Raw genomic sequence first — 16,526 nt, forward strand, 5'->3', positions numbered from 1 at the left:
ACCGGATATAGCACCTTCAGATTTTTAGTTAATTAGGTATTAAAAAAAAATTCCATTAATAGCAAAAACTTCAACTTTTTGGTTGACATAAGAAATTACCTTGAAAGGTTTTTTGTTGAAAAATCTGAGAAATTTTGGAAAGGTCAAATTGTGCGAAAGATAAGGAAAGCTTGTGAAACAAAATGGTATCTATGTAATTCAATAAATATTTATCAAAGGCAAACGTGTTGTCTCTAAATTTGTCTTAAAAATGGGCACGATCTTTACAGACAACACGGTCCTGTTACTTTATAACATTGACGAGTACTGCACGATGAAAAATTTCGAACAGAATTCTCTGAGAGCCCTACGTATGTAATATTTTAGTATTATTTAATCTGTCAATAAAGAAAAAAAAACACAGAGTTTCGTGCACGCACCACTGGCAATACAAGATGCCTGTACACGATATAAACTCGCATAGATTTTACACAGAGCCAAGGGTCGTTCGTTTTCGAACGTATCGTGGGTGTCGGTGCGCGTATACCGCGGCGACGAGTCCTCGTAATTATTAAAATCCTCTTAGTGCACTGACAGAGTGGCCCTCGTGCCATTGGCACGCTCATTGTTGGCATGTCAATCTCAGTGCAATTCCACGTGTTGTAGAAGAGGGAGACTTCCGTTCCGATTGTGTACCCAGTATCGACCGTGAAGATGTTTCGAATATAAAAAAAAATAGAACAAACAAAATTGTAGGTTGTTGTCAGAGTTGAATTAAGGCATAGCCTGTATGTGATACAATTTAGATTTGTTAGAGGTTCTTTGGAGATTGAATAAGAGTATGCTTTGAGATATTTCTACACTTTTTATACAATTATACACTTATTATACGTTAAATTATTAAGACGTTTGTACATGCAAGTCTTAGAACTGACTTACCTTACTAACTTATATTCTAACGTGACTCAGAACTAAGATTTCCACGTCGGAAGCGATGTCTTCGTTCGATGCAATATCTAGTTACGATAATAAAAAAAATGCTAGTAATTAGACACATCAATTTTTATTTTTTTATTTTAGACACATAAATAAATATGACAAACACGAGATATGCGAACGCGATCGCGAGATCCATTCCGATCGAAGGATCATCGAAGAACGAGTCTTCGCCTTTCGCATACCTGCTACGGTCGCGGGTCGTGGCTCTCGGCTCGCTGTCAAAGAGAGGGGCAAGGGTAAACAATAACCGCGTGACGGTTGATTCGAGGGCTCGTTGGATCCATTGAAAACATAATTCACGAAACATTAATATTACAGCAAAATCATATTCTCCACAATTGCTTCAACAAGTATCGTTAATAACTAAATTTATATTTAAGCGAATGCTAAGTATTACTATATAGGGTGAGAACGATAATACCTGAACTATCGTGGATACAAAAAAATCTTACAGAAAAAAGTTAGAAGTTCATATATTGCTGATACGTTGCGTGAGGAATGCGGGGTTTGTATCTTGTACATACAGTGGCGGCCATATACTTGCGTACACTTTATATTTTAACTTTAAAACCTGACTTATTTCTACAGAGCTCAGATAGTCATATCAACAATTTATTTCTAAGAGTATTGAACCTTGATGTACATATCTGCAGTAGAACTTTTACTTATTCTGAGAAAATAAGTATAAAAAACTTCAAAAAAGTAAAAAAATTACGTCAAGTACATGAAAATGTGGAGGATTCAAGGAGTTATCATTGAAAAATAGAAGATCCCCATAAAAAAACTACAAGAAAGTAAAAAAAGATGTGAAATCGAAATGAGCTGCCAGATGATTTGCCTAGATTTCCGCGGCCTGGAAGGCAAATGCTTGGCGTGGCCAGGCAAGGCATTCTTATATCATCAATACCCATACTTTTTCTCTCACAGACTTTCAGATAATTTGTCAATTTAAAACTCTGATAATATTATGAGTACACTTTCATTGTATTGCGTTTTAAAATAATTCTTATTCGTCGACACCTTGACCTTGCCTGGCCACGCCAAGCATTTGACTTTCAGGCCGCGGAAATCTAGGCAAATCATCTGGCAGCTTATTTCGATTTCACATCTTTTTCTATTTTCTTGTAGTTTTTTATGGGGACCTTCTATTTTTCAATGATAACTCCTTGAGTCCTTTTCATGTACTTGGCGTAACTTTTTACTTTTTTGAAGTTTTTTATCGGATTTCACTTCTTTTTACAAATTAATAATTATATAGAATCTATTTTAAATCTATAAAAATAAAATTTATATTTCTGTAAACTCTACATAAGAAGTCTAAATTATTATTTGTTTCTTTAATTGGATAGAGTAAAATAAAGGGAGAGGGGACAACAAAAGCGAATATATATATATTTCATATAATTTATTAATTATAAACACTTATTCGTTCAATGTATAAATAATTATATATACCTGCAATTTTTTTTCTTGCTGCAAGAAATTTTAATGTTAATGTCGTGTTGAGATATTTATGAAAGAAGTTTTAGGTTAGGTTGGAATGGACCATCTCTCCTGTAAAAGATACGTGGTAGCTCCAACGCCAGGTATATATACGCGGTGACACATAATTTTTCATGTACTTGGCGCCGAGACGCTACCGCGTCTCTAGATTTACCAGTATCTGCTCAGCAGTGTTTACAGTTAGACGTATTACAATAGTGCTGTGATGAGTAAAAGAAAAAATATCACGCCAGAACAACGGCGACTAGTACAACAGTTTCGGACGGATGGAATGTTCTACCGAAAGATTTCCACAAAATTAGAAATATCCGTTAAGGCTTGCCATCAAGCTTTACAACATATTAAGCATCATGGAACACCTGACAATGTTCTTCGTAAAGCAAAACCTCGAAAAACTGATCAAAGAACTGATCGCAAGATTCACCGATTATCTGAAGCGGACAGATTCAAAACTGCAGTTGCCATCCACGATGGAATATCAATGGATCTTCATAAAAAAAGAAGTATTAGAACTGTCCAGCGAAGACTTAATGAGTTTCAATTATACGGACGCGTTGCCAGAAAGAAACTGTTCATTTCAGAAAAAAATCGTCGGGCTAGGATTGCTTTCGCGAAAGAACATTTAAACTGAACGCCCCAGCAATGGTCCAGAGTAATTTTTACAGATGAATCAAAATTTAATCGATTTGGATCTGATGGCAAAGTATACGTGAGATGTCGCAAAGGAGAAGAATTTAATAACAATTGCATTAAACCGACTGTAAAAGGTGGTGGTGGATCGGTATTTGTTTGGGGGGCTACGACAGTAAAAGGTACAGGTCCTATTCATCGGATAACTGGAATCATGGACCGATACGTGTATTTGGATATTGTAAAAAATGTATTGCTTCTATTCGCCAAAGAATACATGCCAAAGAAATGGAACTATCAAGCGGATAATGATCCGAAACACTCAGCAAATGAATCCATGCCGCGGAGGTGTGCTTGCAGTTATCAAAAATAAGGGTTTACATACGAAATATTAATGTATTATAATTATGAGTTAAAAAAACATGTGACAATATAGGCGTTTCGATATGTACTTAAGTATGTGTTCACAGAAAACTTGGCACTTCGTTATAAAAATATAAGTAACTTTTTAATAATAGTAAATTAAGGAAAGCTATTTTCACATCTTATTCCGTATATTGTAAATTTATAAAAAATGTAACCGATTTTCTTATACTGGCTTAACTAATACAAGTAATGTACAAGTGAACAGGAAATAATATTTAATTTTATTAACTATATGTAAGTATATGGCCGGCACTGAATGTCGCGTTGTTGTTGAAGGGTTAAATCGATCCATGCATAACCTTGAATGGCCATGTATTATAGGTCGATGGATTCGTTTTAACGTCGCCTTTCATAATGTGTAAACATAATCCCATGGTTCCATTTAAAAAAATGTCGGTGACCTTGATGCAGCCTCAGCATCTGGATAAAGAAAAAGCAATATAAGATAGGCCCCTTCGAACCTTCTAACTTTTTCCTGTAAGATTTTTTTGTATCTATGATACTATGATATTATTAATAATATTATTATAAATCATTTTTTCTTGTAGCTGTAGTGGTGGTAGAAATTTAAAGAAACAAATTTATTTTTATAAATACTATCGTTTCTATCGAATCTAAATGTAATTAATATTAACGTCCCCTGATTCTTAAAACTTTGTTATGAGGTCCTGACTAAATGCTTAATCTGCTTCACCCTGTGATAGTGTTTTGCCTCTATGGTTTTATCGAATCTAAATCTAAAAAGTAAAAAAATTACGCCAAGTACATGAAAAAGTGGAGGACTTAAAGAGTAATCATAGAAAAATAGAAGATCCCCCTAAAAAAATTAAAGAAAATAGAAAAAGAAGTGAAATCGAAATGAGCTGCCAGTACATGAAGGTGCTTTCCAGCAAAGTGCAAAGGCGGCACTGTATAACACAATGAAAAATTCGGTGCTTTCCAACTATGCGCAGCTAAAATGCTGTGTTCAACAGTGCAGACGTTCGGACCCTAATGAGAACTCATGTAAACTGACTGCTCCGCACTTTGGCGGTGAAATGAAGAAGCTAAATAATGTATCAACCACAAACTGAGACTGTTTAGACATTTGCCTAGATGTCCGTGGTCTGGAAGTCAAATGCTTGGCTTCCAGCTTGGCTTGTAATTTGTGCTTTTGGATTGTGCATTGTGGATTTCTTTTTTCATTTTACGCTTTATCTTTAACATTCGAATTTCTTGCAACAAGACTTTCTGCCACGCGTTCTGCGTACTTCTGAACTTTATTCTAATACAATAAATTATGCGTTACAAATAGTTGATTTGTTTTTTTCATTTTTCACTTCATCTTTAACATTTAAATTTCTTGCAGTGAGACATCTTGCCATGCGTTCTGTATACTTTTGGAAACTTAAAGAACTGAAGCTGATCTTTTTCCTATATCTGGCTTCAGACACATTATGTATATTGTAGACTCTACGCTTACTATAATAAAAGACAAATGCATTTTTATTTTAAGCTCTACATTAATTAGCAAGTAAAATAAGGTTTGTATGTGTTATTTACAAATAAAATTAATGTCATATGAATAACGCACAATTTATGATATTACAATACCAGATTCAGTCCCTTAAGTTTTCAACAGCACACAGAACGCATGGCAGAAAGTCTTGTTGTAACAAACTTAAATGTTAAAAATGAAGTATGAAATGAAAAAAGAGGTCTACACTATTTCTAACCCACAATTTATTATATTATAATACCAGTTTCAGTCTTTTATGTTTCCAAAGTACACACAACGCATTGCAAAATGTCTTGTTGCTAGAAATTGAAATGTTAAACATGAAATGAGAAATAAAGAAAGAAATCCACTATGTGTAATGCACAATTTATTGTATTAGAATAAAATTCACAAGTATGCACAAAATCTTGGCAGAAAATCTTGTTGTAACAAATTTAAATGTTAATAAATAAAGTGGGAAAATGTACAAAGAGATCCACTATTGGTAACGCACAATTTATTGTATTATAATTCCAGTTTCAGTCCTTTGAGTTTTCAAAAGTACGCACAAAGCATGTCAGATAGTCTTGTTGCAAGAAACCAAATGTCACAAATCCAAACTGACAGTTACAAGTTAGAAATGAACGAGCGGCATGAGTGACAGCCATATTACAATTCCGACCGACGAGCCTTGCCGACAGAAGAAAAATCTACAATTTCTGACAGATTCATGACATGATATTACGATATCTCAGTTATACATAGACCGATTTTATTGATTTTGGTTTTATTAGAAAGCTTATATGCGATTTACATTAGAAAAATGCCTTTGGATTTAGAAAATACAACAGGCGTGACGAGATATTAATGACAGCAGTTTCGATTTAGGTTGGAATCGCAGTTTTACGAGTAAAAGATACGTGGTAGCGCCAGCGCCAGTATACACGGTGGCGTATAATTTTTCATGTACTTGGCGTCGAGACGGTACCGCGTCTCTAGATTAATATTAACGTCCCCCAATTCTTAAAATTTCGTTGCGAGATCCTGACCAATCAACCAGGCTGGTTCACCCTGTGATAATGTTTGACACTGTCTCCATGGTTCCCATCAGGTCTAAATGTAATTAACATCGTCTAATTCTTGAAATTTCATTGCACCGTGGATGATTACGTTCAATCGCCGAGCGTAGTCGTTCCGCGAGCAAAACTACGTTTAATCACCGAGTACGAAGCTCTATCGACACGGTGAATTTGCATCGCGTGCAATTATATTCTCAGATTTCACATAATTCCCTCGTAGAGGAAAACGTGGATGCTGGTCAACGACCGAGAAAATGTCGTAAGTAAGTAAATCCCCCTGTAATCCACACGCAGAAGACATTAACATCACCTTTTCCATTGAGCTATATTTAGATACCTGCGATCTCGCAAATCTCTTATGAATCACGCCAGACGTTTTCGTCGACGTGTCGGTAATTGATTAGGCTGAGATTGCGGTGTCCTCGTCTGAATTCGGTCAGTCTGTCTACTTCTCGAGAACTTGTTTATAAAGTCAACTCTGGATTAAGATCTTGGAGACACTTGGATGTAGATTTGCCAATTGCGTCAATTTACGAAGGAGGACATAATAAATCGATATTTTTATTAAGAGTATCGTACTTTTTTAATACGTATTTGTATGTATATAAATTGTGCGATATAATGTAAAGACATTGGTTGACACATTAAGGGGGAAACAGAATATATTAGTATTAGGGGACTGTGAGACTTGGGTTATTATTCGCATGCAAATGTAATTGAAAATTTAATTCTTCGGATGTATACTTCTTTTGAAATATTTTATTTAATACATAATTTATAATATATACTTTCAAAAACTAAAAAGTTCAATTATAAAATTGCTTCAATAGTTGAGACTCTTTGTATTAAACATATCTAGTGATTCACACATAGGAGATATATGTAGTAGTTGATACTAGAAGATATTGATTTACCTGCTATTTTTTTGGAAATTTATAATAAATGTGCATGGATCATAGAATGAGAATAAAAGAGAATAGTATATTTATGAATTCGCTTCATACTGATATTTTATTGTGATATTAACAAAAATGATAATATTACTTCCTAGAGATTGTAAAACTGGACAAAACACAATAATTCCCTCACACTTCCTATTCCAGTTTTAGTTCGCCCTAGGGAAAATGTCTTCGAACGAAAATGGCCAATTCTGTCACACCACTAGTTGGTTTTTCAATTTTTGTCTACCGATTGCCGCACCGCGTGACGCCTAGATCGCAAAACGATCTACCAGTAGCTGGATAATTGGTCCTTGAGTTTGGTTCCGGCCGAGGTCGAATTGCTTTCTGTTTCGCGTTGATCGCCTCGCCCGGACATGAGTAATCGTGGAGGTGTCGATGCATGTGTTGCTCTCGGTAGCCGACCACCGCAACCATCGCCGTCTTTTCCACGGATGAAAAGAGAGAGGGAGAGGCATTGAACTCACCCAGACCTCATTCGATGAAATCGTTTCGTTTCTTCTGTGAAAAAAAAAGTCCACGGGCAGACTGCCGTTCGTTTTGCATACGCGTGGAACTCGTACTTTCTAGCCGTTCCGCGTGGTTTTTCTTCTTTCTCTTTTCAGATCGTATACCATCCGTTTCGCGCAATCGAGCTCCCGGGGTTGAATAATGCTTACGACCTTCTAGGTCCGGAGATAGTTGAACCAGTTAACTACTTTCCATCGAAAACGAGCCAGGGGACTCGATGCTGCAAGAACTACCCCTCTCTTCGTCTGATTTATCGAGGTTGAGACCTTGAAGACTTATTCAACTCTAGTTTTAAGCGTTGTTAAGAATTTTTCGTTTTGGGGTTTTCTTGATAGTGAAGCTTGAGGTAACACTATCAGGTTATCTAACATATAAATGTAACAATAAGACGTGTAGTGCGAGATACTCCAATATACAACACAAACATTTTTGGGACAGAATAATGCCTATAACCTTTTAAATCTGGAGATAATTAAACAAGTTAGTTACTTTCCATTAAAAACGAGCCAGGAGACTTGATGTTGCCAGAACTACCCCTTTTTTCTTTGTCCGATCCATTCGGGGAAGGTAGATGAAGCTTGAGTCAACTCCAGTCTTAAACGTTATTAAAAACATTTCCTTGTGGGGTTGTTTCTTACTAGAATTTAATACAATACTCCTAGAGGTTCACTCTTCAATACCAAGACTTATAATCAATCCTACTTATTAACTATTAGGGACATCTCCTTTCTAGCGCACTAATTCAAAAGAGTATGATGAACTAAATATCTAGGTCCTATTTCGTTAATCAAGTCATCGAGAACGTGTCTTAAGAATCTCATCTAACTTCAGTAGTTGTTAGGATGTTCCCTTTTGAGTCATCTTTGCTGCTTGAGCTTAATCTAATTTCACTTGGACACCTAGTGAGTGAATTTTGCGTATAGTGTTTAACAGTACCAAGACTCGATATGAAAATGTAATCTTCTTGGTTCGAGCAACACGAATAGGGTTATCTTTTTCTCGGCGCTCTCTACTATGAACACGAAGATTAATAATTAGACTGCGGATCTTTATGCAAAATAAAATCTTCGCGAACGTGCCTATAAAAATTGAACCTAAATAGGAATTTATTTTATTCAGCAAATATTATAACATTTGTTGTATTTTTGTTTTAAATTGAAAATGAGGTATCTCGTAACTCATTTGTCTGAAACAAAAAAAAATAAAATTATGTCCGGATGGCTATTCAGTATTCATGTAGTTATCATGTCTACTAGAATAAACACTTTGAGTTAATAAACATACATTTCGTAATTAAATTTTCCTAAGAAGAAAAATACGTTTTTTTTTGTAATATTTTACAAAAACATGTGCTATTGCTTCAATTTTCATTGTTTTTCAATCATTCTGATAGACAAGATTTTTGCTATGCTTGAACACATCTTTCATAATTAATTTAATAACTCGTTAATTAAAAAATGCTGTAAACAGTTGAAATATTGGCCATTGGTAAAATTTTTGTAGTAAGTCATTTTTTTATGAATCTCAACTTATCTTAATGATGTTTAGTTTTAGAACAGATTGAGATGTATACGGAAACTGATAATAATCCTTTGACACGCAAAACACAGTTTTAATTTGTTGAATTTGATTATCATATTGATGCAAACATAATGAGATGAGTGACTTTGCATCTTTTCAGCAAGTTTGATAGAATGTGGCGAATATTCAAGATCAATCTTACATAATTATATGTAACTAGATTTTAATATGTTTGTATTGAAAAATTATGTTTGAAACAGGTAAATTGAAAAACCAATATATGCAACGTAGTAATGATTGATGTTCTTTTTTAAAAAATTAAATAAGCTCTTTTTTTAATAATAAAAACAAAAAATCTTCAAAACAATTACAAATGATTGTGTATGGTATGACGAATATAAATATTTAGAACTGTTGAACTAGATAAGCATTTTTACATTAATATTGTGATCATAAGGTGCGGGTAAAAGGAAAATCCAACGTCAGTCATACGGTTGTTATTAATGGTTACTCAATTGCATCTAATAAAGTGATTTTATAATTCTAATTATGGAGTTGCAGAAACCACTTTTCAGATCATAATGTAACGCTTACAAATGAAATGAATGAATTCTATGATCCCATTAATTATTCCAGATAATATAGAAATATCGTTATTAGGAATACGAGAAAGAAGGTAACATTAATTTAAAACACAAGTTTATTATAGTCAATAAAATTAAACAAGGGGATTATAACTGGTACAAGTATTACAAAAGTCTCTACATATAGTTAAGACGATAATGCTGATTGTGAGATATCAATCTGAATATCTGAATAGAATTAGTTATACTAGACGAGTTTGCAAAAAGACAAGTTTCAAGTCCTTATTTCAATTGAGGGGAGAGGGGTAAAGAGGTAGAAACATCAATACAGAATTTTATCCGATTTCACTGATATTATTAGAGAATATCAGAGATACGCAAGACAAAGAGACACATCTCTCAGAATTTTTTCAGACTTTTTAATTGAAAATCCATGTTGCATTAAAATAATAACATAGATTACACATTAGTTTTAAGTCCTGGCGCCAACAGGTGTTATGAAATATATTCCAGTTTTGTTTATTTTAAAAGAAAGCACACATGAGCACAATTAAACATTGCAGATGATGTTTAAGTATCTTCAACACCTACGCTGACAAACGTATTTTGATATTGGAAAACAAAATCCAAGATCCCCTTTTGGAAAACACCTCATAAATAAAGAAAACAGGTATCGAAGAATAGATATATTAGTTTGAAGAGGACAGAGGAAAATGTAGTCAGGGCAAGAGCGCAATTATGAAACGCTGAAACATTTATCCGTGGATGACTCACTTGTAGTTGAAACGCTATTAAATTGTTTCCTTTCATTTAATCTTAAAGTTTCGGTGCAAAGATATTTTACGAGTCCAAAGTCGAGTGCACGAAGCAGAGTGCATGCGTCGATTCGTGCCGCCCATTTGCCTCCATATCCCTGATAATCCTGTTCAACAAGGATTAATTAAATCAGCGATTTATGAAACTGTATGACGTTGCAGATTGGTTAATTAACTATCAAACAATATTACCATTATGCGCTGGATCGCGTTACTTACCTGTGGGCAATTCTCGAATACATGTTAATCAGCCACTTATGGATCCCGTCGGTTTACACATCCACTATAGTGAATATTAATACGATAAACATTAACTGCAGGACATTAGGTATGCCTAACGGATACGTTACACGTACATATCCGTACATTGGTGTAATGAGATTTTATCTGCTACAAGTGAACGATTAAGAACACGCGGTTGAAATTATCGTTTGTGCGCGACGCATGCTTTTTTATTGTACAGGGTGTCTTAGAAATTTGAATGTACATGGATAAGGAAAGTGTGACTTTGGATGCTAAAAGAAATCGAAGTATTCCATAGAATTGTTTTGTGTATTTTGTTGGCGAGAGAAACATTTTTGGAAATGTGTTGAATAGGTACGGGCGTGCTAGACTAAAATTCATTCACTGCCAGGCAAATTTACAGCGTTTCGCCCTAAGTGCCAAGATATGTAATTAATATGCTATAAACGTATCGCCCAAGTTATCATTTTTATAATAAAAACGATTTTTACGTGTTTTTAATTAAAATTTAATCGATTCCGAACAGTCCTGTGCAATCAGAATTTAATTTGGAGCATTGGAAGTGGTAACAAAAAATAGAGAGATAATAATGCACAGTCAAATTTGTGGAAGACCGGAATATTGTTTTCTAGGATAAAAAAGACAGTACAATATAAAAAAAACAGTGTTAATTGATTTTTATAAAAAAAATACGATTAGATAACATTTATATCGATAATCAAGTCTCTTGAAAAGTTAGGTTTTTGGTACAAAGGTGCACTTATCTCTGGACCTAATTGATTTTTCTTAATTTTTCACTTTACATAATGTACAGAAATGATAGGACTAAGGACAGACAGAGAATTGTTTAGAAAGTTGAAAAAAAAAGTGGAAAAGTTTGCGAGGTGGTAGCTATTTTAAAAATCAAAATATTAAAAAAATTCTCGGTCTAAATTAAGTTTTACTATTAAAAAACAAGTGTGTAAAATTTTGTTAATATCGGGCTAACCGTTTCTGAGAAAAGTGTGCCTTTATGAAGAAATTTGTACTATTGTTGATATCTTGTATATTTTTGAATCTATGCACATCTTCATACTTGTTACATCATGATTTATACTACCACCAAGATAAAAGTGTGGATGAAACGAGTTTGAATCTTCCCCATCAAGTAACAAAAATTTCAATTGTCTCTAGTGATTCCATTATCACATATAAACCCTGCCATTATTAATTTATTTTTATATTTATTCCAGATATAGGATTCTCAATTCCTTGAAACATTGAATCGCTTTAAACATTTTGCATTGACCCTGTCCTCCTCCCTTTCTTTTGAAGATCTTCTACATTCTTTTCTTGGACGATTCTAGAACGTGTCTGGTAGATTTTCAGAGTTGTTTTTCTCACTTTGTATTTCGTGTTTCACTTATGTCGTAATGAATGTAATTTATTGGGACGGAAAACACGTAGTGCACACCCCCTTCGAAATAATATATATATCGCATCGAATAAAGTAGTCAGCCGATTGCTCCTTTGAGCCGCACGATATTAAGTGTGTGATTTAATCGCGTATCATATAGTCTATCCTGTATTACGCCTCGACGTACGATTACGCGGGAGCGTTGAGTTATTGGAACGCCTACACCCCTGTTTACGCCCAAGGAAACTGAAAGTAATATGGGCATGGGCATGTAAGTTTATCTTCACATACATTAAAGCACAAGAAAAAGCAATCACCAGCACGCAACACATACAAACTCTCTAAATAAAATGTTTGTGCATACAGGTATTGAGGTAAGAAAAGGTACACACGATGAGTAAAATGAAAAGTAATAACAAAAGACAGAGACTTAATAAAGAAAGAAAGGGGAGTCGTAAAACTGCACGAGGTAATAATTCTCATATAAAGGAAAATGCGGAGCGTATTTTATACTGAATATTACATTTTCTATATTGAAGGAAAATTTTTGAATTTTCCTTCGAATGTCCACCATTTCCTAGTTTTATGAACAATTGAATTGATCCTATGTCAAGACATAGCCAAAGGTATCTAGTATAAGAAAATTTTTCGTTTTTTGATTTCAAATATACGCCCTGATCATAAAGTTTTAACCAAACAGCAGCAGATTCTTTTTAATGAGACCAGTTTCTGTTTGTTTAAATGTCTAATAAAATATGGTAAAAGTCTCAAATGGATTCATCGTATAGAGTCCCTTTAAAGAATTTCTAAAAATGTTTCTCTTTTTAGGAGCTTTACAGTCTTGTGCCCCCCTTCGTGCCCTTAAGTAAAGAAAGTAAAGAAGTAGCAGAAGTAGATAAAAGAAACGAAAAAAATTGAAGTAAAGAAATAGAAGCTGTCAGTTGGATACGTGTCGAATTTGAATTAAATCTACCTACTATATAAAAAATTGCATTCAAAGTATAGGTATTAATTATTTCACGAGTAATGACCAAATTTTCCAGCTTACCGTATAACATGTTCCAAGATATTTATAGTGAATTTTCCTGAACAGTTACAATCGATTCGGGTGTTGATCGCTGCACTTTGGAATTGATTACAGTGACATAACGGATATATTCATTTCCGCAGTATTCAGAAGTGATTTGTTCAATTTTAATATTCAATGTTTATATAACTTTAAAAAAACTTGGAATAATTCATAAATTTGGTGTAATTGTAAATATGGTAAGAGGAGCTTTCTACAGCAGTCTCATTGGTAGTATATTGATCCAAATACAAAAGAAAACTATTAAGTCTAGAATATGCTAAGAGCAAATTAATAATGCAGATAATTAATATGAGCATTATTATTTGAAATAAATCCATTTTCGATTTTTGGCTTCGATCGGTATGTACGAAAATATGCAACACTAAGAGAAAACTAGAAACAAATTTTAGAGCAAATAGAATGTCAATTTGTACGTGAATTTGATGTTCAAATTAAAAAAAAAATATTAAAGACACTAATTTATACTAAGTTCTGGTAAAACAGTAAAATAAGATAACAGTAAATATTCAGAAAGATGAATAATATACAACAAGACAAGAATAGAATCAAATTATAAAGCAAATCGAACGTCAATTTGTATCTAAATCATGTGATGAAATTTAAAAAATATTAAAAACACTAATGTATACTAAGGTTCATAAGCCAAGCCAAATCAGGCTTCTTTGAATTTGTAAAAATCAGTCTTTAAAAAAGAAGATATAGTAATTCTTGCACTGATTATCTGCGTTTGGTTTTCCAACTCCCAAGCATCAATTTTAATTTTAGTATATTAGAAAAGCATCAACTCTTGGTGGTATTGTCATCCATAACTGATGTCGTTCGAAAATTTCAATTTTAATTCAATCATCGATCCAACACTAACTTTTGCGAATCTGGCTCTAAATCGATTATCAACTCCACCGCTCCACACTACACTCACTCCGCACATTCTGACGCCTCAAGTTGCAATGGCCGCTCTTCGTTCAGTTCAACATATTTAAAACGTGCTCATAATTACCAACGTGATATAGTAAAATAGAATTCGAAACAGTATTTTTCACAGTATGTTGGTAAGTATGAGTTCGATTTAAATGTTACACTGAGCGAAGAGCGGCCATTGTAAATCGAGGCGTTAAAGAGTGCAGAGTGCGTGTGAATAGTGTACAGCATTAGAGAGATGAGAAATTCGATATTAACCATGTTATGACGTACTTAACATTTAATAGAAAATAAATTAAATGATATTACATAAATAATTACATTGTTTGAGAAACGTTTTATCTTATAGTTTGATTTATTTTCCTATTTCAAGTATTAACAAATTGGTAGTAGAACTTGGTTGCACGATAGAAGTGAGGTTATGATACATTTAATATTTTATTGAGAATAAATTAAATGATATTACATAAATTATTACGCTGATTTAAAAACTTTTTATCTTATATGTGCGATTGATGTGCGTATTTAAAGTAATAACAACTGGTATTATGCGTAATACCATGATTGAACAATAGAAGTGAGGTTATAATAAATAATCGCTCCTTTTTATAACTTCATTGTACTCTTTGTTAACAAAATAAATACGATATGGTAGAAAAAATTAGTAAAGGCATAGTAATGAGGAAAGGAAACAAAAGTACAAAGAGACGAGTTGTAGCTCAAGTGATATTATAGAAACCTAACCTCTACTGGTCAGGTTTAGGAATCCTAATCTTTCCTAAATAAGTTTACAGAAAAATTGAAGTATTAAAGATAGAGAAAACGTTTTTTTTTTTTTACTTTAAACATGTGCAGAATTTAAGAACTTGTATTTGCCCATCTCATGAACGTGTAAACGAAAGATAGCAGAATCTGTGATCAAGAAATGTTCGTTCATTGTTGAGTAAAGGAGTATAAATTGTGGTATTTTCATCCTAAGTTGCTCAACTATCTAAACATTAGAGATATAACTACTGGAAGATTATTTATTTATTCTAATAAGAAAGATTGCTGTAGATGCCATTGAAGTAAAAGATACCAAGCAACTGGTGGGATTATCTTCGAATTTTTCAACTGAAGTTCCAGGCATAGTCTCTTCACAGCTCATGGAGGGATAAGAAGATCATTTTGATCAGGAAGTAGATGACCAACCATGCAGTAGGTAATTCTGCAGAGAGACTGTGAAAACAGATAATACTTTCAATAAGGAACTGTTCTGTTATACTGATGGAACACGAATATCTTCATAATCTTCACAAATAAATCTTCATACTTTCAAATATATTAATGCCATATCTCAAAAAACGCATTTCACTTCAAGCTATGTCTAGAACCAAGATATTTTTTATACTTTAAAAATGACTACTTTCTTTCAGCTACAAAGAATGTAAATAACGTAAAGAAATCGGAGGCATAAATTTAAAGTGTCACCATTTTCTCAATTTTTAAATAATATTTCTATCCTCAACGCTCGCCGTAATCACATTCTATTAGAATGGACTCAGTTGAGTTAACATTCTAGGTCCATTTCACCTAACGCAAATATTATTTATAATATCGAAATAAATTTAGCACAACAATTGTAAATTTAACACACTATTACATATACACGTACAAATAAACCTACCAAATTTCAGAAGTGTATGTCGATCACTTTTCCTGGAAAGTAATCATAAAGATTGCCTGGAAAATGATAATAATAAAACAGTACCTCTTAAAATTACCATCTTAATACCTACCTAGTTTGTTTTGTTGTATATACCTGCGTCGTAACGGTCGCGATAGACGTAATCAGGCAACGAGTCTTTTTATCGTTGTAAGTGAAAATCACATGAATGTAACTGCCGTCATTGGCGTTCCATTTTCACCCAGTTGCGGTGCACGTCAACACACTATGACGTCCAGGGATTTTCCACGTTACGCGACTTTTCCACCTTTCCCGTAGCCGAGTGAAAGACGCCCAATGATTATCCATGAAGCGAAAGTTTGATTTAAACGGTTTAAGCCTCGACGTCCACCTATCTTTGGAGCATATTGTTCCTCAAGGAAACACTGTTGCGACACAATGTAGGTGCCATCTTGCCCATTATAGCGAGTTATAATTTGAAAGTGGATTGTGCTCGTCGTTAGCCTTTTCATATCATGATAAACTACTGACGAGCCCTGTCTGAAACAGGATTTAGTTTATTTCATTTAACGATTTCAATAGATTCAGCGAGAAAAGAGATATAAAGATTTAAAAAAAATGATATGTAGTAAGTAATTCGTTAATGGTTCTTTAAATGAAACAATGTATACTAATATATATAAGTTTATATTGTAAAGAGTTTCCGAAAAGGAGTTTCAGGATTTTCTTTT

The 16,526-nt window shown here is 33.6% G+C and overlaps 1 long non-coding RNA gene across 3 annotated transcripts; it reads right to left on the reverse strand.

The window, feature by feature from the left end:
• Positions 1-7,085: 7,085 nt before the first annotated feature.
• On the reverse strand, positions 7,086-14,179 carry LOC128872741 (uncharacterized). 3 transcript variants are annotated; one of them, XR_008456244.1, is made up of 5 exons: positions 13,170-14,179; positions 10,702-10,765; positions 10,442-10,589; positions 7,616-8,748; positions 7,086-7,553 (listed from the first exon to the last, which is right to left on the reverse strand). It is a non-coding gene; the product is annotated as an uncharacterized LOC128872741 (long non-coding RNA). The 3 variants fall into 3 exon arrangements; XR_008456245.1 differs by lacking the exons at positions 7,086-7,553; positions 7,616-8,748 and adding an exon at positions 10,067-10,317 and having other exon boundaries at positions 13,170-14,173; XR_008456243.1 differs by lacking the exons at positions 7,086-7,553; positions 7,616-8,748 and having other exon boundaries at positions 10,067-10,589; positions 13,170-14,172.
• Positions 14,180-16,526: the final 2,347 nt, after the last annotated feature.

Source organism: Hylaeus volcanicus, chromosome 2 (assembly GCF_026283585.1).
Source record: "Hylaeus volcanicus isolate JK05 chromosome 2, UHH_iyHylVolc1.0_haploid, whole genome shotgun sequence".
NCBI lineage: Eukaryota > Metazoa > Arthropoda > Insecta > Hymenoptera > Colletidae > Hylaeus > Hylaeus volcanicus.